This window comes from Lygodium microphyllum, chromosome 2, assembly GCF_053477565.2.
Source record: "Lygodium microphyllum isolate KBCC chromosome 2, Lygodium_microphyllum_v1.1.10, whole genome shotgun sequence".
NCBI classification, from domain to species: Eukaryota; Viridiplantae; Streptophyta; class Polypodiopsida; order Schizaeales; family Lygodiaceae; genus Lygodium; species Lygodium microphyllum.
Window position 1 is genome coordinate 127,367,568 of NC_141136.1, and position 16,897 is coordinate 127,384,464.

General features: G+C 40.6%; 1 long non-coding RNA gene across 2 annotated transcripts; it reads left to right on the top strand.

Moving 5' to 3' along the window:
• The first annotated feature begins 271 nt into the window (after window positions 1-271).
• On the top strand, window positions 272-16,626 carry LOC148040297 (uncharacterized). Of its 2 annotated transcripts, none has more exons than XR_015688610.1 (2): window positions 272-397; window positions 16,430-16,626. It is a non-coding gene; the product is annotated as an uncharacterized LOC148040297 (long non-coding RNA). The 2 variants fall into 2 exon arrangements; XR_015688611.1 differs by lacking the exon at window positions 16,430-16,626 and adding an exon at window positions 7,569-7,788 and having other exon boundaries at window positions 273-397.
• The last annotated feature ends 271 nt before the right edge of the window (window positions 16,627-16,897 follow it).

Consider the following 16,897-nt stretch of genomic DNA (forward strand, 5'->3'; position numbering starts at 1 on the left):
CTGAGAAGATGGTGAAGAGATGAATAAAACAAAAAGCAGACCGTTTAGCAAGGATAGCATTAACTTAACACATCAAGTAAAAGCCTTAAAGGCTTTAAAGTTTCGTAAGTTTTAAGAGCTTAAACGTCAAGAATAATAAATTGCCTTAAATCTGAAAGGCATAAAAAGTCTAAAGCTTTTTGGGAAAGCAAAAGCATGTCCAACTTAAGGGAGGATGTAAAAAACTATAAAGGGAGAGGAGAGTAGAGAGTTAGGGGCCCTTCCCTTGTATCTTCTTGTCATCTTGAGAGAGATGTGAGAGGAGGGTCGCATGCGAGAGAATTTTTTTGGACGTGCTATTGTCGAAGTGGAAGAAGATAGACTTTGTGGTGTAAAGCTTCGAATCAAGGCTATTAAGGTATGAGAGTATAGTTTACTTGGTTGTTGTCAAGATTTTGATACTTTCATTATGAGTTGTCTTGCATGGTTGGTGATGTTTGATAGAATATTTTTATTTTCCAAATTGTATTGTGCATTCGACAAAGTCAATTACCCTAACCGGCACTCCTTAATATCTCGTTATCGGGTTGTGAGTGAGTCTTGTTCTCGATCACCGCTTGCGTAACAACGTGTTTTAATCTCTGCACTTAACTCTATCTTCTTTTCTTCCACTTTTGTAATGTTCTTACTTTTAAATAAAGCAACATCAAATCCCTGCACTAATTGGTTCTCAAAATACTCTTGAAATATTCTCCCCTTCTCTTCAACCTCTTTATCTTTTCTTGCAATATCCTCTATCTTCTTCTCTTGTATTGTATCTAAAGAACAACTATCCATATATTGAAAATATACAAAAAATCCAATATCCTTGTGTATAAGAAGACATTGATACTGATTCCAATGAAAAAGGCAATCCACTTTCCACTTCTTGAATTCCTCGTCAACAAGGCTAAACCTTGTTTGCAAAGTTATACTAGCAACATTGGTAGCTTCCACTACATCATTGTAATAATGGAAAAATCCCTCAATCTTTAGGCCTTCCACATGTCTATCATAAAACTCCATATAATCCTTTAGTTTGTCTTCAAGATCCGTCAAGAGCTCTTGCAAATCAAAGGGAACATTGAATGTATCTCTGATATAAACAAATCTAGATGAATTTTCAATTGCATGGAGGAAATCAAAGAGCGTCTCATCATAGGTATCTTGCACATACTCTTTCTCTATTCCCTCTAGAGAAATCTTCATTTAAGTCATCCTGATTACTCACAAAAACAAATCCTGAAAACAACAATACAAGTTTAGGGATAGAATATACCAATCCACAATTTCTCACATCCAAAAAATTTGTAAGCTAATGCACATAGAACATTAAAACCACATCATTTTACATATGTCAAGATCAAAGCAACATTGCTACAAAAATTCTGTCAAACCCTTCATGCCATTTTTGGTTTTTTGATATTTTATGATGAGGAACAAACTCTTGGCTTTGAAGTTTACCCTTCTAATGTATGACATGCTCATTAAGGGAACTTGAGCAAGGCTTCAATGTTCTCTCCCTCCTCTTAGACCAACAAAAATAGAACAATAGGCCACAATGACACTTTACTTCATTCATCTTTCATGTCTAAATCCATATATCATACTCCACATTTACAAATGCTTGCATAACATAGCACACATGTTCAAGTGGATGAAATAAAACAACAATGCCTTATGAAATGTGAATTGGCTCTTTGGGTAGCAAAGCAGGCATGAAATTTTGTGTTTCATCATACAACCACCATCATTTTAGTTGGAAGACTTATGAAACATGACAACCGAGGTGGTCAAAAACCCTTTGTAGGTTGATAATATCAAGTTTCAAAAGGTAGTTAGAGCTGAGGTTGCTTGATACTAATCCAATCATCATATATAATGACATTGTAGTCAGCTCCTTTGTTAATCAGAGCATTAGTTGTGTACTCTATCATGACATTGGAATCAACTACCTTGCCAATTAGGGCATTAATTGTGTGCTACTCTTTCCATTCTCTGAGCTTGATTCTAAGATAGGCTGTTGGTACATGATCATCGTCTTTTGGGCCAAGTTCTATTATCTTCACAACACGAATAGGAATTGATGGTATCATCGTTGGTGTTTCAAGTAATGGGTGTACAGCTCTTCTTCAAAAGATGGGTGTTGTTGTGCATCCTTTTCTTTTTCCTTTTTCCTTTTATACTCCCTCTATTTATCTGCCTACTCTTTTGTGGCCTTGTCCTCTTTCTCATGTAGTCTTGTGTCTTTCATGGGTGACATCTTTAACCTTATGGCCTGGATCATATTTTTTTTCCTATATGGAGGCACATTTAAAATATTGAAAGCCTTCACATCATAAAGGAAAATTGGCTCAAGGACCTTTGAAAACTTGTATCTCAACCTCCTAAGAATTATCATATCTTTGTCCATAAGTATAATCCTATATGCATGAGAAGGACAAATATAGGAATCTTGAAAAACTCAATCAAAAAATCTTATGCAGCATCTTGAATGCATTTGAGATCTACCCTTGTCCATCTAAAACTATCAAGACTATGCTTGTCACAAATTTCTCTAACAAGCCTTTGAAAATGTAGTTTTAGAATTACATGATCAAAAGCCTTCATTGCACTAATCTCCCTTAGGCATCTAACATGATGTGACAACTTTCTCCTTGGCTTTGATTTCCTTGTAAGTTTGGAAGGCTTGGAGGACTGATGGATCTTTGAAGCAAGGCCTCTAGGATCAACTTTCTACTTCCTTGCAGAGGCCTTAGTTCTAGCCATTTGAAATCTCCAGATAAAATAAAAAACAACACAAAATTAGGACAGATCTCTAAATATTTGATATAATGTCATTTGCAATCACTTATTTAGTGGTAAACAAACATTATGTAGATAGCCTCATTCCCACGCTGATTATATTTTCACTATTTGACAATAAGTTATATTTTGAAATGATAAAACCAAATTTCAATAATTCATCAAAGTTGTGCTATCATTTTAGCTTGAATTTCCATCTAACAATGCAACCCCCCAATGTATGAAATGCAAACTAGGTCTTCTAGATAAGGTGGACGTATACATTTTTGTGTTTCATACATCACTTTTTTTTTGAAAATTTGATCTGATTCAAAGAAAACTTGAAAAATAAGTTCGTTAGTAATTCGAATATGATTTTGCTATTAGACTAGTCATGATCTTTTAAATTTCTAGTTCATTGGACATAGAACCATGGTAAGCAATATATTTTGTTACCTAGATCAATCTTAGTTGTGAGTTCAAAAACAAAGGACTAAATCAAATTTGGCTATTTTAATTAGTTGTGGAATAGTACAAGATTATGCAAAATACCTCCAAATCTTTGATATGATGTCATTTGCAATCACTTATTGGGGGAGAGTTATGCCTTATCGTATTTCATTCGTAAAACTTTTTTGGAGAAAATTTGGACAAATTCAGAGAAGATTTTGAAGAAAAAATCGGTAGTAATTTTTGAAAATAATATCACGAAGGAGCTAACTAAGATTTTTTTTTAAAAAAATTACATTTCTACTGAAGAATGTTAAGCTGTGATGAAGTTGCCTTGTAGTGGTGTTTTGGAGCAAAGAAAAAGATTGGTCTTCAAAAAAACACTTTTGTGGTTCAAAAATTGGTTTTAAAAGTACATTTGTTCACATGTGTGGCTATTATAATGCACAATTAACTTGACACATGCGGCGGTCGATCGGTTGTTGCCTCTAAACTTATGCCACGTGTCATTGACATTTTTGGATATGATGGAACTCTTATGCCACCACTTTTTGAGTGAAAAAGAGAAATTTTAGCCTCTTATTTTTCACTTGAAATAGAGCTCTTTCGAATCAATGTGTGGTGCTTTTCTAAACAAACTATCAAGGAGAGGGACTAGGAGAGAGAAAGAAGAGAGAGAAGACTACAGAGAAAAAGAAGAAGAGTAGAAGAGAGAGAAAGATAGATATGAGGAGAGAGAAATACTAGAAATGGAGAGAGAAAGACATGAAGAGAGAGAGAAGACATGGAAGCTCGGAGAGCAAGGTGAAGGAGAAAGAAGACTTGTATTAATTATTTGATGATCAACAATTAAGTCTCTCTCACCTTATATACTAGCCAGTGTAGCTAGTACTTCCCCGTTATTAAGTCCCCCTCTCCTACATTCCATCCCTACCCGAAGGTTTTTGCCCTAAAAAACAATTTGGGCACGTGTGGTAACTGGGAGGGGCCGATCAAAGTACTACTCTGTTGTATTATTACAAGGGTATACTGATGAATAACGCGGTATTATTGTGTATGATAGGTCACGGGGTATGTACGATACATGGGCCTTATTGGGGAGTTATAAACATGAGTTTTGACCCAAATATCTGGAGTAAATGCGGGCTGCAGACAGTGGATAGCAAGTTGTTTATTACAGGACCATGCTATAGTGAATCTGTCATAACTTTCTGTGGGAGGCTCTAAACGGGGTGTGCTATACATCAAAACGGAGCTCTCGAGAAGTACTTTCAGCCCACATATGGTGTGCATTGTTGTCCATAGTACAGAATAAAATCTGCTTTAAAATAGAGTGCTGACTGCAGTAAGTCTGGGAGAAAACAGGGCCATAGTTAGCTAGATTTCAGCCAAAACTGCTTCTAAAAGGTATGGGAGCTCTTCCAAAACTAAAGATGGCCTCGAAGAAGCTTCCTCAAGTGGTAAACCTTGCCACTTAATCAAGTATTCCATGATCGAGCGAGAGCGAAGCCTCTTTTCCCTTTGTCTTATGACTTTTTTGGGTATGTATTGAATGATGCCTTTTTCATCTATCGATGGGAGTTCCTCAACATAGCCCACTACTGAGCCAATGAAGGGCTTCAACTGACTCACATGGAAGACATTATGGATGGGGGTAATGCCAATCGATATGCCAAGTATCCCACTCTCTTGATAATCCAGTATGGCCCATAGAACTTGTGTGCCAACTTATTGCTGGACCCATCTTTAAGGGAGGCATATCTAGACTTAGGCACTTTCAAGAGCACCAAATCCCCTTCTTGGAACTCCACATCCCGTCTTTTGTCATTAGTATAAAGCTTCATTTGATCTTGAGCTCTCTTCAAGTTAGCTTTACACTGCTGAAGTAAGGCCTGCATTCTATCCAATTCTTCCTTGCTTTGTGGATTTATTTTATCATTGAAGATAACCACATGAAGGGGCACCTTGTAGCCATTCAGGGCCTCAAAAGGTAAAACTCCAATGGTAGCACGTGTAGAGTTATTATAGGCAAACTCAACCAAATGTAACCATGAGTCCCAATCATGTTGCACATCATGACAGAAATGCCTCAAGTAAGTTTCCAGCCATTTGTTAACCCTTTCTATCTGACCATCTATACGTGGATGGTAAGTAGTGGAAGGGGCTAGCTGAGTGCCCATAGAGCTGAAAACTGCCCGCAAAAGTTACTCATAAACTTAGTATCTCAGTAATGCACAATGACCTGTGGTAAGCCATGTAATTTGAAAACATATTCCATGAATTGGGTGGCTACTTGAGAAGCATTATACTGAGTCTTTGTGAAAATGAAATGGGCTGCCTTTGTGAGTCTATCCACACCTACATAGATGATGTCCTAACCTTTCTTGGTCACCGGTAGGCTGATAATGAAGTCCATAGTGATGTGTGTCCACTTGCCTCTAGGCATAGGCAATGACTGAAGTAACCCAACTGGTTTTAAGGCGTTGTCCTTATTTTGTTGACAAGGCATGCAACCCAAGACAAAGTCTTTCACATCTCTCCAAAGGCCCTTCCAGTAAAAGATTTTAGCAATATGTCTTAAAGACTCCCAAATGACCACGTATAGGGACTGAATGCATCTCCTGCATGATTTTCTGGTTAAATGGGGATGCATGAGGGATGGCAATTTGGCCATTATAACACAAAAGCCCATTTTTCAGCTGATACGAAGAGTTTTCCACACATTGTCCTTGCTGTAATTTCTGAAATACATTGCTGAAATTAGCATCTAACAAGTAAGCTGCCTGAAGCTCATGTATCCAATCACTGTGTAACTCCATGATAGCAGAGACTTTACACGCCCACATCCTAGACAAGGAATCAGCCACTACATTGTCCTTCCCACGAGTGTGGGTGATGTCAAAGTCATAGTTCTATAAGGTGGCTACCCATCTCCTCTGCTTTGGAGTCAGATTTGACTGAGACAAGAAGTACTTGAGTACTCTATGGTCGCTTTTCACTCTAAACCGGCTGCCATACAAATAATGATGCCATTTCTTGATGGCATGAACGATGGCTAGTATTTCCTGATCATAGACATTCATAACTCTCTCATTTTTAGCCAGCTTTCGGCTCTCAAAAGCTATGACCCCATGTTTTTGCAGCAAGACTGTACCAATTCCTCTCCCATTGGCATCACACTAAATGGTGAATTCCCTAGAAAAATCAGGGCATACCAAGATAGGGGCTGAAGTAAGCAAATCTTTTAGCTGATTAAAGCTTCTATCTGCCAATGCATCCCAGAAAAATGCTTCTTTCTTCAGCCTATCAGTGAGAGGGGCTGCAATAGTGGCATAGTACCGAATGAATATGCGGTAAAATGAGGAGAGACCCAAGAATCCTCTCAAAGAGATAGTATTTACAGGTGTGGGCCAATCTCTGACACACTGCACTTTTTTTGGGTCAACTCTAATGCCTACCTCACTGACAATGTGTCCCAAGTACTCAACCTTAGTCTACATGAACGAACACTTTGTCTCCTTAGCAAAGAGTCTATGCTATCTAAGTATATCAAATATCTGCCTCATGTGCATAAGGTGAGCTTCCTTTGAGTGACTATAGATGAGGATGTCATCGAAAAATACCAATACAAATTTGAATAAGTAAGGCTGAAGTATTTTGTTCATGAGGTTGTGAAACGTGGTTGGTGCATTAGTCAAGCCAAAGGGCATGACCAAGAAGTGATAGAGCCCACGATCGATCCTGAATGCAATCTTTATCTCATCTCCTTCACACATGCGTATCTGATGGTAGCCAGATCTCAAATCAATCTTTTTGAAACACTTAGCTCCCTTCAACTCATATAACAAGTCGTCCACCCTAGGAATAGGATATCTATTCTTGATAGTGATCTTATTCAGATCTCTGTAATCTATGCACATCTTGAAAGCGCCATCTTTCTTTTTGATCAGCAAGACAGGTGATGCAAAAGGGGATGAGCTAGGCTCAATGAGTCCCATATCTATTAAATCCTTGACCTGCTTGGCCACTTCTTCTCTTTCACATTTGGACAACTTGTAAGGGGGTTTATTTTGACCGGCTTGGAGTGGGGCTCCAAATCAATGGGATGATCAACCACTCTCTTGGGAGGTAATGCTGTAGGTAACTGAAACAAGTCACCATACTCTGCAAGTAGAGCCTTAAGGGCTGAATTATCATACTTTTTTGGGACTAATATGCATTTTCCTTGTTTAATTGCAGCACAAAAATATGGGAGCATTTCTGAGCTATTTGGCTGTAATAAGCTGAAATTCACTATTGTTTTTAATTCATTGCAGGTGAACAAGTTGTCTAGCCTTGAAAAACTGCATATACAGCAATGAAAAATCCATGGAAATGGTGCCCAAAGTTTTCAGCCAATCGCAATCCAACACAATGTCTATCAGCCCCATATTAAGTGCAATCAAATCCACTTTCTGCTCATAATTTTCAGCAAGCTTAATAGGTACAGCTGGGCATACATGAGTACTAATTTCCTCACTCACATTGGCCACTTGCACCCTCATTGGTTGTTGTAAATCAGAGACAAAACATTTCATGACCCCGATCTTCATGTAGCAGAGTTTATGGTAGCATGTGTGGCTAACAATGCCAGAACCCCTGAGCATTGGTTGGCAATATTCCCCGCCACTTTCAAGGGTGTGGCGTTTCAGTGGTATGAGAGACAAGCAGCAGGAACTTTTGGCACATGGAACGACCTGAAGTTGGCCTTCCTCACTAAATTCAGGCGTGAAGGTTTTGAAGAGTGGATGCAAGAGCAATTTATGAATTTAAGTCAGTCTTCTGGAGAAAGAGTAGAAGCTTATGTCTCACGAATGGAATCCATCCTGAAGAGATGGACTAACCATAATCTAGATGATGGCATTCAGAAGGGAGTGTTTCTCAGAGGACTACAACCAGAAGTCCATAAGTTTGTGGAGCTGCAAAGACCAGCCACACTGCAAGCTGCAACAGAAGGTGCAAGACTGTACGATGAAGTGGAAGCTAGATTGGCGATGAATCCAGGAAGAGGAGTCCTACCTCCTCTGATGCCAGGAATGATGTACCCACCAAATGCAGTCCCAGGGATAGTCCCCTACCCCTACCAACAGATGCCCCCAATATCACAGTACAGTGCACCAAATTCACAGTGGCACAAACAATGCCTCAAATGATGGTTCAACCACAACAACAATGGTCCCAACCAATTTTCCCAATGTCAAATCAGCAGCAACAGTGCAACCCTACCAACTGGAGCCAATAGCCAACAGTTCAAACAGGAGCTCTGAATCAGAATCAGAATAGAGACCCCTCTGCACCAGCCCAACTTGTTTATGCAATGATCACATAGACTCCTCAAAACCCTACTACCAGTACCTCAGGAGGAGAAAGCTTGAAGGATTATTTATCCAACTCAGTTGCAAATATCAAAAAGGAGTTGATGGATGTGATTACAAAGCAGCTACAGACACTGAAAGTGAATACCGCAGAACACTGCTCAGTGAATTCTCCGTTTTCGCCGTTGCACTGCTTCCTGTCGACACAGCAGAATTTGAAAAGGATGAGTGATGCGTCAAAATCTGGGGAGCCTTGCCTCTCTACAGCTGGGGCCTGCTTCTTTCCATCATCTTCTATTAAGCCTTCATAAACGAATTTTGTGATGGATCGGGTGGCATCATTGCTAGCTCCAAAAGGACTGGACAATGCAAAGTCAATATGCTTCTGAGAGTTCACCCTCACCAAGAAAGAGGGCACATTCACAACTTGTTTATCAACCCTGATGTGTCTCTATTTGATGAGAACATGAGCATGGTGGATTGACTTTGCCATTCCTGACTTGAAAACTAAAGTTTGCAGGCGGCGCTCCAAAAAGTTCTCCACAATCAAAACAAGGACATAATCCAGTATGTTCTGGCTCTCCTCGAGGAGACCATATCTAAACATGCGGCGTAGTAGAGCCTGTTCGTATAATCGGGAACCCCGTTTCAGTAGGCAGTGCAATCCGACTCATCATCGCCATGAAAGCAACAGTTGCTGCTGGTAAAAATCCTGTTAACTGTGCGTGCAAAGGCTCAGACCCCAGTTAGTGCTGTGTCCATAAGGAAAATACCTCGATATGCCACTTTACGATATACTAAATGAGTTTCAGAAAGGACAGAGCCATATGGCAGCTGTAGTAAGAAAGATTACAAGCTCCAAGACCAAGAACCACCATACATCAGAGAAACTGATATCAATTGATGTGAATGCAAAGGCACTTCCGTAAGGAGAGAGTGGGCATCATGTTTCAGAATTAAAGATCACTGTAGATAAGCAGCAAACTGAAAATAGTGTTTCAGATAGAGAGAGTTCAACCGAGCTATTTCAAGGAGACACTTGGCAGAGTGCTGGCTACTGGGCACAGTCGTGTCCCGGTTTATTCTGGAAATTCTAAAAACATCACTGGACTACTGTCATTTCTGGATGCGATTAAGGGCATACTGCACTCTCCAGAGGTCTCTTAAAGGTCTTGCCATAGTTATGATAGAAGATCACGTGCACCATAGCTAAGGAGAAGATAAACCAGTCTTTTCTGAGATAAAAAGGAGGAACCTATCAAGTGTATGGTTGTGTGGTATCTGCAGAGCACATGGTGTAGCCAAATGATCCTGAACAGGGTTTTGACAAAGCAAATTACTATGCTCATCCTGAATAATATCACTTTGTGATTCATGAAACTATTGCGCCTTATGCTTCTGAATATGCTTCTGTCATTGTGAACTGTATTTACTGGGAGACAAGATATCCTAGACTGCTCACCAATAAGCAACTTCAGAAACTATTAACTGTAGATGGAAGTGTGCATAGCCAACTTGCTGGCTTTGTAGACAATTCATGTGCTATTGGAGGGTTCATTGAATGTGTCAAATGCACAGCCTCTTATGAAAAACCCTCATTTCGTGGATCTGAAAGGGCCCAGTATACTGAAATAGGTGTATCTACCAATGGTGCAGGGTCAACTTAAGCTGGCTTAAATCATCATCCTCTCAGTGTTGGCCATTATCCTGGTTACAGTGTTGGGTACAGGAATCCTATTTCACTTCCAGGATCTTACTTGAATGTCAATCTGGACTACGGAACTTCAGCCTTCATCAATACTCCTAGCTCTTATAATGGTTATGGATATGGTTCTGGATTAGGAACTACACCATCTGGCTATCAATCGTACCTGTAGAAATGTATGCTAATATTGCAATCTTTACAAAGATCTCTTCACAAACAGGAAACTGAATATGATCAGATTTTTCTGAACATGAGCTTCATCTAACTCACTTGACAAGAAATATAGTGTACTTTGGCATCAACAATTCAATTTTCTTCTTGTTAGTCTCTTCCATTGCTGTACCTTGAACCCCGTGTTCTGCAGTCCTTGCATGAACTTTACGACATTTCTGGTGAACCCGACGTGAAAGTGCTGCGTCACTTTTCAGCAAGATGGGAGACTCGCAAGAAGAGATGACAGATGATAATGTCATGAAGAACCTGTTTCAGTCATTTACCATTTATATGCAGCAGCAAGCTCACGCGAAACGTGACAGTGATGCTATGGATACCTTGAAAGCTGTCCAACAGGAGATGAAGCAGTTTAATGGCCAGCAAGTGTCAACTTACCTGCATTTGTATGAAGAAAAGATGAAGTTTTTTGGGGTTTCTCAAGATGTTTGGAGCCGCTACTTCTTGCGGATCGTGGTGCGCGCTCTTGAAGTCCGAATTTCAGAAATTCAAGAAACACATGCAAGTTGGGCAGAATTTAAGAAGGCATTAAGAGATGAATATTTCCTGGAGGATACAGGTCTTATGAATCGCAGGAATTTCTTAGCATGGGTTTCTATGCCTAATAAGGGACTTTCTGTTACCGCTCTTCTGCGAGAGTTTGAGAGCCGCTATGATCAGTTGGATGGGACTGAGCAGCAAGCTTTGGAGATGCAAAAAGTGGAGTTATTTTTACAAGCTGCTGATGCTGATTTACAGGAAAAGTTGGATGATCTTTTGGAAGATCAAGCTACTGATTCAGGTTTAAAGACCGAGTGGAGACATGTCATTGATGCTGTGAATGCTCTTGTTAAGAAGCAGCGCAGGAGAGTACGATTGCATCGTAATACAGGATCAGTTTCTGAAAAATCCTTGGAGACTTCTTCTTCTACCCCTGCTGCAACTTCTTTGCCTAAGCCTACTCCTCCTGCTGTGAATCCACTAGTTCCTGCTGCTCCAGTGCCCTTATCTATAGATGATGTTATTAAAGGCTTGGCAGATTTGACGATTGAGGCAATCAAAGCTGAAGTTGGTAAGTTAAAGGAGCAACTTATGTCAGTACCTGCTGTAGCACCTGCTCCAGCGACTGCTTTTCCAGCTGGTCAAAGAAAAGGGAGACGATGTATTTGGTGCGATAATACAGAGCACCAACACTGCAGAGATTGTGATGCTTTTCAGGAAGCGCGTAAGAAGAATGTAGTGTTCTGGGGACAAGATGGGAAGATATGGCTAACAGAGACTGGCGCTCCTCCTGACACGAACTTCGGTAAGGGAGGCATGAAGAAGCTTGTTGATGATATGGCTGCGCGATCAGCTTATGTGAGTGTCAAAGGAGATGCTTCAGCTTATGGAGTCCAGCTTGAGCAGAAATCTGATGGAGACTCTGCTTTATGGTCCTCTGCCTTGGAGATAGCGAGAAGAGGGAAAGTTCAGGCATCTACTATGACTTGTGTGGGCTCCAGCATCCAAGGAGAAACAGGATGGGATTCTCCTGTTGACAGGTATTCTATTTTTGCTTATATGGCTAAAACACAGGGTTTAGATACCATGGTTGAGGAAAAGAGAAGAAGAGATGAGGAGGGTCCCAGCACCTCCAAAAAGACTAGAGGGGGTGACTTTGTTTCACCACCTATTACAGCTCCACCTATGTCAAGTTCTCCAGCTCAATCAGGTCTTGAACAACCTATGGGAGACAAGCAGATGAAAGAAAAGAGGCAACCAAGAAAAGAGCCATGATTCAAGATCTTGTCAGACCTTGATATGCAAACGGATATGAGTAAGATTTTTTATGAAAGAATTTTGAATAGTGAAGTCACTTTTACTGTTGGAGAAGCTCTTGGGATTGCTAGAAGAGAAATACAGGATCAGATGTAGGATCTTTTGCGGAGGAAACGACATGCGATGGAAGGACCTGCTTTACAGGGATTGTGGCATGGAGCTCTTGGGGAAGAGTATGATGATACAATGATGGTTGAGAATGCTTCTGTTAATCCGCAATTGGAGAAAATAGTTCAGCCTATGCAGTATGAAGATGATGGTACCCCTATTCTCATTCCTTGCAGCCATTTTTCACGAAGTCATTGGGCTAGAGCAACCACTGAGACGGTGGTAAGGATTGGAGAGAAACAAATTTCTTTGATCTCTTTAGTCGATCATGGTTCTGAGATTAATCTTATTGCTCGAGGTGTTTATGAGAGTGGCAAGTGGCCTACGGATGCAGAGCATGGCTGGCGCATGAGAGCCGCCAATAATACTTCTGGTGATATGTATGCTGCTTGTCCGAGTATCAAAATTTCTATTGGTAATGTTGAAGAGGATTATCATTGCTTTGTTCAGGATTCTTGCTCTTATCTGATTATTCTTGGGCAGCCTTTCATTATAGAAGCAAGAATGGAAACGAAAGTGATGGATGACGGGTCAGCTTATGCGCGGATACGCAGTAAAGATGGTATGCGAGCTGTTCAGTTTATGACTGTTGGGGTAAATCATCTGAGAAACAGGGACTCCTTGCGTGAGGCACCACTACCTGCGAAGGAGTTGGATTTTCATTAGGTACCGCTGTCTTGTGAGACGCCAGTGGTACGGAGCGGAGAAAAGAGGAGATCTCGCCTCCTAGCAGCCAGTCTTTCTCCAATAATTTTGTTGGTTTTTCTTCAGATAGTTCAGTGAGTTATCAGAAAATTTCAGATTTGCCTAGAGCTGCCAGGCAGTACATTGGTCGTAAGGAGAAAGAGTTGAAGAATGCAGGTATTTTGCAAGCAGAAGAGCATGTAGATGGATTGTATGAAGGGATGTCTTATGCAGATACATTGTTTGAGATGGGAGTGATGCTGAAAACTGATGTATGTAAGGGTTCAAAGATCATACCTGTGCAAACCTTGGATATGTTTCAGGAAATTTCTGGTTTTATGCTAAAAACAGAGTTAGAGGCTGAGAAAACTCAGCAAACTGAATTTATGGCTGATCTTGATCAGCTAACAGAGTTGCAGAGGGCTAAAACCTTTCAGCCAACAGAGTTAAATGCTGGAAAAATTCAGCATATGGAGTATGAGGCTGCACCCATGCAGTCCATAGAGCAGAGGGCTGAATCCATTCAGCCAACAGAGTTGAATGCAGAAAAATTTCAGCATATAGAGTTTCAGGCTGCACCCATGTAGTCCATAGAGCGAAAGGCTGAAATTTTTCAGCCAACAGAGTTGAGAGTTGCTGAAAATTTGCAGAAATTGCAGCAAAGAAAAGAGTGCTTGAATGATGCCAAGGTTGACACAAAATATAAAACAATTGATAAGAAGGTTAAGCCGGTTGCAGGGCCGCTTCCTCTTGATAGTGATGAGCAGATTGAAAAAGCTATGAAGCAGCCTATGTTGAGAGATCCTGCAAATATTGGACATGAATTTACAGCTGAAACTCTTGCAGAATTGAAGATTGGAAATGATGATTTCTTGCTTCCAGTGGAAAAAGAATTTTTTAGAGAGATGCTTGGACGTCATGGTAAGGCATTTGCTTTCTTTCCACATGAAATTGGCTGCATTAGTCCCGAATTGGTTGCACCTATGGTCATCTTCACTGTTCCTCATGTACCATGGAATATACGCCCTATACCTGTGCCTAAAGCACACTTGCCAAAGCTGATAGAGTTGCTGAATGAGAAGATTAAAATGGGGATTTTGGAACCCTCTTCTGCACCCTATTCGATACTAGCCCTATTGGCATAGGTTGGGCAGTGGGACAGGATGATGCTGATGGAAATAGGTATGCAATTCGCTTTGGAGCTAAAGTTCTTAATGAGCGACAGAGAAGATATCCGCAGATCAAAAGAGAGTTGTGGGGAGTAGTCACTGCACTGAAGTGTGACAAAGGGTATTTTATTGGAGCTTCAGTTGTTGTGGAAACAGATTGTTTGCCTTTGCTTGGCATGATTACTAGTTGCTCGACTCCAGATATAGCGATGCTTCGGTGGATTGCCTATATCAAATCATTGAATCCAGAATTTTGACACATAGCAGGGAAAGATTTGCTAACATGCTATCTAGAGCGAGATATGAGGATGAGGAGTCGATGCTCGCAGAAGATGATGAGACAGAGTTTGCTGCTTCTGTCCTTGTTCATGATTGTCATGTATCTACTGTTGAAGTCTTTATTAAAGAACTTTATGTTGACGAGTGGCTGCAAATTGGACAGTATCTAAGTTCATTGACTCGAAGAGCTGATTGGACAGATGATGAATTCAAGAAAATCAGAAGGAAGGCTTATGGGTATTTCTTGAAAGATGGTTTTCTTTGGAAGCATCCAAAGAAGAGAGGAGGCTTGCCCTTGAGAGTAGTTTGTGATGTAGCAATGCAGATACAGATTATGCGAGAGTTTCATGAGAGCTCATGGGCTGGACATAGAGGTGTGTGGGCTACCTATGAGAAAATCAAAGAAAGATACTGGTGGAAAGGGATGTATAAAGATGTTTCTCACTTTGTGGAGACTTGCAGGGACTGCCAGCTTTACTCTTTAGTGCGACATTGTGATGAGTTGCATCCGACTTATCCACTATGTATGCATTATAAGTGGGTGGTAGACTTGGTTACTTTGCCAGTGGGACTTTGGCAGATGAGATATCTTGTCTTGGCTAGGGAGGATCTTAAAAACTATGTTGAAGGCAGATCTTTGCGGACAAAGACCACCACTACAGTATGTAAATTCTTGTTGGAAGAAATATTTTGCAGGTATGGATGTATAGGCAAGATTACAGCTGATCGTGGAGAGCTAGATGCAGATGAAGCCAGAGAATTTTTCTCACGGCTTGGGATTAAATTGGTTCTTACTACTGCCTATAATCCAGAGGGAAATGGCAAGAGTGAAAGAGGACATCCGCCGATAGTTAAAGCATTGGCAAAAGCTTGTAGAGGTCGGATTGGGGATTGGCCGAGATTACTACCTTTTGCGTTGTGGGCTGATCGCTCTACACATAGTGTGACTACTGGATACATGCCTGCAGAGTTGATGAATGGGCAAAAACCTGTCATACCTACAGAAATTTGTGCTCTCACTTGGAGTGTTCTTTCGTGGCATGAGAATTTATCAAGGGAAGAGCTTCTAGCTCTTCGGATTCGTCAACTAGAGAGAAGGACTGAAGATGTGCAGCTATCATTTGAAGGCAACCCGACTCAGAAACAAGGACAGGTTTGATTTAAGGCATCGCTTGAGGCCTAGAGCCATAAAAGAAGGAGATTGGGTTCTAGTCTACGACAGTAGTCTAGAGAATCAGCATAGTAGCATGAGAAAAATGGTTCAAAGATGGTTTGGACCGTATGAGGTGAAACAGGTTTTTGACAATGGTACCTATGAGTTGGCTGAATTAGATGGAACAGTATTGAGGGTGCCCATTGCTGGAAAATGAGTCAAGATTTTCAAGAGAAGAGAAGATGAAGAATATGCACTTGAAGCGTTGACAGAAGAAGAGCAGGTAGAAGAAAGACAAGCAGAAGAAGCAGAGAATATAGATTATGAAGCTGATGGAGAAACACGTCTACTAGAAACAGAAGATGGACTCGACCTGTTTGTGGATTTGAATGATCCTGGATAGTTGGCACATCCAGAGGATGCGCAGGTTTAGAGGGGGTGGATGTCGTGCTGCTGCGCATCCGAGTCGTATACACCTCCATTTCTTTCGTTGTGCATTTGTGTTATTTTCTGCGTGTGATTCATTGTGTGTGTGATGCATTACGATAATCCGCATCCAATGTATATATTCCCTTAGTGCATGTGTATGATTTTGTTTGGATGCATGATGTGTGTGTATTAGAAAAATATGAAAAACTGATGCCAAAGGACATTATCAAGCTGATAATTTCAATGATGATCTCTACGAAAAGTGCAGGAAATTATGGAATCAAAGGAAGGTTTGTGGAAGCGATCATCTAAGTTCAAAAGTTCCCATGACATAGAGTTGAAGGAAGTCTCTCAAAAGTTGCTGAAGCGAGCAAAGCGCTAGTGAAGCACCGAGGGAGTATTTTGCCATCCAATCTTCAAGGCCGAAGTCGAAGTTTATGCGCAGATTACTCATTGTAAAGCTGACTGACAAAGGGGCAATGCATGACTTCAAAGATAAACCTCAAAGTCTAAATCAATGCTGGTGCTTAAATATTGTCCAGTATATGTTTGTAGAAGGGATGGTTATGGTGAAGCAATCGGAGTGAGTAATGGCTTCATAGGCACAGGACTGGTTATGGCTACTGTGGAATAGCTTAAAGTGTTGTAATTATTGGTCTCTGTTTCGGATTTCATGGTTTGGGTCTCATGTGTATATGCAGTCACACATTCGAGAGATGGATGCACTTCACTATTT